This window comes from Triticum urartu, chromosome 1A (genome assembly GCF_056163025.1).
Source record: "Triticum urartu cultivar PI428250 chromosome 1A, HENAU_Tu73, whole genome shotgun sequence".
Lineage (NCBI taxonomy): Eukaryota > Viridiplantae > Streptophyta > Magnoliopsida > Poales > Poaceae > Triticum > Triticum urartu.
In genome coordinates this window covers 279,885,487-279,892,249 of record NC_141873.1, presented here as the reverse complement: position 1 = coordinate 279,892,249, position 6,763 = coordinate 279,885,487, and positions in this window count along the sequence as shown.

Here is a 6,763-nt window from a genome sequence, read left to right as displayed (position 1 = left end):
AGACACCCGCCAGCCACCTTATGCAACTAGTGCATGTCAATCGGTGGAACCAGTCTCACGTAAGCATACGTGTAAGGTCGATCCGGGCCGCTTCATCCCACGATGCCGCCGAATCAAGATAAGACTAGTAACGGCAAGAAAATTGACAATATCGACGCCCACAACTGCTTTGTGTTCTGCTCATGCATAGAAACTACGCATAGACCTAGCTCATGATGCCACTGTTGGGGAACGTAGCAGAATTTCAAAATTTTCTACGCATCACCAAGATCAATCTATGGAGTCATCTAGCAAAAAGGGAGAGGGGAGTGCATCTACATACCATTGTAGATCGCGCGCGGAAGCGTTCAAGAGAACGGGGTTGATGTAGTCGTACTCGTCGTGATTCAAATCACCGATGACCTAGCGCCGAACGGACGGCACCTCCGCGTTCAACACACGTACCGTTGGGAAGACGTCTCCTCCAACTTGATCCAGCAAGGGGAAAGGAGAGGTTGATGAAGATCCAGTAGCACGACGGCGTGGTGGTGGAAGCAACGGCGATCTCGGCAGGGCTTCGCCAAGCTCAGGGAGATGGAGGAGTGTCACGGGAGAGAGAGGGAGGCGCCAGGGGCTAGGGTGCGGTTGCCCTCCCCCCACTATATATAGGGTCCCTAGGGGGGGGGGCGGCCCTAGGAGATCCAATCTCCAAGGGGGGGCGGCGGCCAAGGGGGTGGCTTGCCCCCCAAGCCAAGTGGGGCGCCCCCCCACCCCTAGGGTTTCCAACCCTAGGCGCAGGGGAGGCACAAGGGGGGCGCACCAGCCCACTAGGGGCTGGTTCCCCTCCCACTTCAGCCCATGGGGCCCTCCGGGACAGGTGGCCCCCCCGGTGGACCCCCGGGACCCTTCCGGTGGTCCAGGTACAATACCGATTACCCCCGAAACTTTCCCGATGGCCGAAACTTGACTTCCTATATATAAATCTTCACCTCCGGACCATTCCGGAACTCCTCGTGACGTCCGAGATCTCATCCGGGACTCCGAACAACTTTCGGGTTACCGTATACTAATATCTCAACAACCCTAGCGTCACCGAACCTTAAGTGTGTAGACCCTACGGGTTCGGGAGACACGCAGACATGACCGAGACGACTCTCCGGTCAGTAACCAACATCGGGATCTGGATACCCATGTTGGCTCCCACATGCTCCTCGATGATCTCATCAGATGAACCACGATGTCGAGGATTCAATCAATCCGTATACAATTCCCTTTGTCAATCGGTACGTTACTTGCCCAAGACTCGATCGTCGGTATCCCAATACCTCGTTCAATCTCGTTACCGGCAAGTCACTTTACTCGCACCGTAATGCATGATCCCGTGATCAACCACTTGGTCACATTGAGCTCATTATGATGATGCATTACCGAGTGGGCCCAGAGATACCTCTCCGTCATACGGAGTGACAAATCCCAGTCTCGATTCGTGCCAACCCAACAGACACTTTTGGAGATACCTGTAGTGTACCTTTATAGTCACCCAGTTACGTTGTGACGTTTGGCACACCCAAAGCACTCCTACGGTATCCGGGAGTTGCACAATCTCATGGTCTAAGGAAATGATACTTGACATTCGGAAAAGCTATAGCAAACGAACTACACAATCTTTGAGCTATGCTTAGGATTGGGTCTTGTCCATCACATCATTCTCCTAATGATGTGATCCCGTTATCAATGACATCCAATGTCCGTAGTCAGGAAACCATGACTATCTTTTGATCAACGAGCTAGTCAACTAGAGGCTCACTAGGGACGTGTTGTGGTCTATGTATTCACACATGTATTACGATTTCCGGATAACACAATTATAGCATGAACAATAGACAATTATCATGAACAAAGAAATATAATAATAACCATTTTATTATTGCCTCTAGGGCATATTTCCAACAGGGTGTATAGTACCGGCGAAAGTTGCGCGATACTAGAGAGGCTAGCAATGGTGGAAGGGTGAGAGTGCGTATAATCCATGGACTCAACATTAGTCATAAAGAACTCACATACTTATTGCAAAAATCTACAAGCCATCAAAACAAAATACTACACGGATGCTCCTAGGGGAAGGGTTGGTAGGAGTTAACCATCGCGCGATCCCGACCTCCACTCATAAGGAAGACAATCAATAAATACCTCATGCTCCAACTTCATCACATAACGGTTCACCATACGTGCATGCTATGGGAATCACAAACTTTAACACAAGTATCTCTCAAATTCACAACTACTCCACTAGCATGACTCTAATATCACCATCTTCATATCTCAAAACAATCATAAAGAATCAAACTTCTCATAGTATTCAATGCACTTTGTATGAAAGTTTTTATTATATCCCTCTTGGATGCCTATCATATTAGGACTAAATTCATAACCTAAGCAAATTACCATGTTGTTTAAGACCTCCCCGAGTCGTCCAAGGGCGATTGTCCGTTCTGCGCCTTCCTCAACATGCGCAACCACAACACCAACGATTGTCAAGAGCTCAGGGCCATTCGAGATGGACGCTTCGGTCGACGCCCCGAGCGCAACGACCGGGGCTACGACCAAGGAGGAGGACGAGACAGAGGACGTTGGGACGACCGTGGCCTGATACGTCTCCAACGTATCTATAATTTTTGATTGTTCCATGCTATTATATTATCTGTTTTGGATGTTAATGGGCTTTATTTTACACTTTTATATTATATTTGGGACTAACCTATTAACCGGAGGCCCAACACAAATTGCTATTTTTTTGCCTATTTTAGAGTTTCGCCGAAAAGGAATATCAAAGGAGTCCAAACGGAATGAAACCTTCGAGAGTGTTATTTTTGGAACAAACGTGATCCAGGAGACTTGGAGTGGACGTCAAGAAACAATCGAGGAGGTCACGAGGCAGGGGGCGCGCCCTCCACCCTCGTGGGCCCCTCGTTGCTCCACCGACCTACTTCTTCCTCCTATATATGTCCATATACCCCGCAAACATCCAGGAGCACCACGAAACCCTATTTCCACCGCCGCAACCTTCTGTACCCAAGAGATCCCATCTTGGGGTCTTTTCCAGAGCTCCGCCGGAGGGGGCATCGATCATGGAGGGCCTCTACATCAACTCCATGGTCCCTCCGATGATGTGTGAGTAGTTTACCTTAGACCTTCGGGTCCATAGCTAGTAGCTAGATGGCTTCTTCTCTCTCTTTGGATCTCAATACAAAGTTCTCGATTCTCTTGGAGATCTATTTTATGTAATCTTCTTTTGCGGTGTGTTTGTCGAGATCCGATGAATTGTGGGTTTATTATCAAGTTTATCTATGAACAATATTTGAATCTTCTCTGAATTCTTTTATGTATGATTGGTTTATCTTTGCAAGTCTCTTGGAATTATCAGTTTGGTTTGGCCTACTAGATTGATCTTTCTTGCAATGGGAGAAGTGCTTAGCTTTGGGTTCAATCTTGCGGTGCTTGATCCCAGTGAAAGAAAGGGAAACGACACGTATTGTATTGTTGCCATCGAGGATAAAAATATGGGGTTTACATCATATTGCATGAGTTTATCCCTCTACATCATGTCATCTTGCTTAAGGCGTTACTCTGTTCATATGAACTTAATACTCTAGATGCATGCTGGATAGCGGTCGATGTGTGGAGTAATAGTAGTAGATGCAGGCAGGAGTCGGTCTACTTGTCACGGACGTGATGCCTATATACATGATCATACCTAGATATTCTCATAATTATTCAGTTTTCTATCAATTGCTCGACAGTAATTTGTTCACCCACCACAATACTTACGCTATCCTGAGAGAAGCCACTAGTGAAACTTATGGCCCCTGGGTCTATTCTCCATCATATAAGTTTCCCATCTACTTTATTTTGCAATCTTTACTTTCAATCTATATCATAAAAATACAAAAAATATTTATCTTATCATTATCATCTCTATCAGATCTCACTCTTGCAAGTGGCCGTGAAGGGATTGACAACCCCTTTATCGTGTTGGTTGTGAGGTTCTTATTTTTCTGTGTTGGTACGAGGTGACTCGCGCGTGGTCTTCTACTGGATTGATACCTTGGTTCTCAAAAACTGAGGAAAATACTTATGCTGCTTTACTGCATCACCATTTCCTCTTCAAGGGAAAACCAACGCAGTGCTCAAGAGGTAGCACGGCCCCCGCCGGGAGTGGCGCGACAAGCCTCGCGAGGACCGCTGGTAGGACCAGCCTCGTGAGGGCGCATGGAGGGACCAGCCTCGCGAGGACCGTCCTCAGGGCAATCCTGGTCTCCCTCCGCTAGCGCCACCATCAAGGAGGAATGACGACCACCATCAGGACGAGGGGGCTGGGGGCTTCCAGGAGCCGCGCACCATCGCTTGCATCTTGGGTGGTGCTCAGGCCCCGGCTTCCCAGCACATCTTCAAGCAGTTCTCTCGCGAGGTGAATGAAGCCCTCCCCAGGCTCGAGGCCACGCGCCCGCTCAGGTGGTCCAAGTACGCCATCACCTTCAGCTCGGCGGACCAACTCAAGTGCGTGGCGACCGTCGGCATCCTCCCGATGCTTTGTTCACCCGTCATCAGCAATGTCCAAGTCACCAAGACCCTCATCGATGGTGGCGCGGGGCTCAGTGTCCTATCCGTTGAGATGTTCGACGGCCTCCAAGTGCTATACGATCAGCTTTAGCCCACCAAGCCTTTCTCAGGAGTGACCGACGGCTCCACCACCCCGATAGGGCAAGTTCGTCTCCCTGTCACCTTCGGTCAGCACGACAACTACCACACCGAGCTCGTCGACTTCGACGTTGCTCACATTCGTCTGCCATACAACGCCATCCTCGGGTATCCGGCCCTGGCCAAGTTCATGGCACCGAACCACCATGGCTACAACGTCCTCAAGATGCCAGGAAGCGGCGGAGTCATCACAGTCCCCTGCGAAGAAAGAGACGCGGTGTGCTCCCTCGAGCGCGCCTTCCAAGCCGCAGCAATCGAAGACCCTGACAGCAAGGGCACGTACCCTTCTAAGGCCATCCCCAAGAAGAAGAAGCAACTACTCCGCACAGGGCCTCAGGGGAGCGGCGCCTCTAGCGGTGCCACCTTAGGATCGGCGCCCGCATCTGGGGTGCCTCCCTCCCTCGCATAGGAAGGCGCACCCAGTTCCCTCCTCGGGCAGGGCTCGTGGGCTCTCTTCTGGAGGGCCTTAGACCTGGCCAACATCACGAGGGAGGCGCTCGGGCACCACGTGGAGGCATGCTTCACGGAACATTTCCCTCAGAAGGGCATCGGGTGAGGAGCGCCCGGTGCACAGGAGTTCATCATCAATGCCACCCAGGAGCTTCAGGAAGCAAGGGAGATACACGGTGTCGTGGGTTTGTCACGGCAGATGTCCTCGTGAAAGGACTTAGTCGTGGAGCCATCGCTACGGGTTAGCTTAAATGGGTTAACCTGGACAAGGGACACGGGGGATTTTATACTAATTCGGCCCCTTCGATGAAGGTAAAAGCCAACGTCTAGTTGTGATTGGTATTGCTAGGGTTTCGATGACCAGGGAGCGAATCCGCTTTGCCTAGCTCTTGAGTTGTCTGTTGTCCCTAAACCATGGCTGGGTCGTCCCTTTATATACATAGGTTGACGCCCGCTGGTTTACAGAGTCCTGAGGCCGGATCATACACGTCTTCGGCTCGGTATCCATTCCTTCTACTTACAATACAAGTTATATGAAAGAGCCGGTTTACATCTACAGGCTTTAACCCGCCTTTGGGCCTTGGGCCTTCGTAAAGCGCCATCATCTTTACGTCTTCATGGGCTTCTATCTTCATGGAGCTAACCCGGCTACTCCTAGCCGGTTTACCTCCAGTAATCATATCCTCAACATTAGGCCCCAGATTGATTTGAACTTGTTCATGTCAATCTTCAATACTTAGAAAAATTCTTGCCCTGTCACCTTCATATAGATCTGGTAAACCGCCGTGATGTCATCCTTTAGATCCGTCGTAAACCGCCCTGACGTCATCTATTCGTTGAAGCCGAAGATTCCCTTCATTAATGAATATCCAACCATCGAGGCGACATCCTTATTAACTATCCATTTTTGAGCTCCTCGATTCCCGCACTTGTCGCTTTATCGCTTCGCCTTATAAATAGGACCACAGGCCCTTCTCCTTTTCCCCCTTTGTCTCCTTCACTTCTTCTTCCTCCTCGCGACATCTCTGCCCCTGAGCACCGCCGCCGTCACCGAGCTTCGCCTCCGTCTCTCCGCCGGCCGCTGCATCAACCTGGTTGCACCAAAGAACCGCGGCATACCTCCGCTGCTTCGACAACCACTGTAAGTCCCTTCCTTTCTCTATTGTAGATCTATCTAGGGTTTCCTCGTTCATTGAAGTTCATCGAGACTCCGACACTGTTCTTCCCTTGTTTCCTCTTAGCCCATGGATAAAAACTTCAAACCTGATGTATTCCACGTAATGGGTTATCTTCTGTTACCAAAACAACCCTTTATGCGCATAAAACACTGATCTGGTCATTTGTGAACTGCTTCGAGATCAACCTTTTAGGTCTAAACCCTTTTATTTTCCTGTCTTACGGTAGATCCAAAATTTCACTGCAACCTTATGAAATCTCTTTTTACCTTACTTAGTCATTCTTGCCTTAGATCTGTATCCTCTTTACCACATAGGTGGTTTACCTTTGTAAACGCAATCTATCATATACCATTAGCCCTCTGGTGAACCGGACAAGCCTTTTACCTCCGTTGTTATAC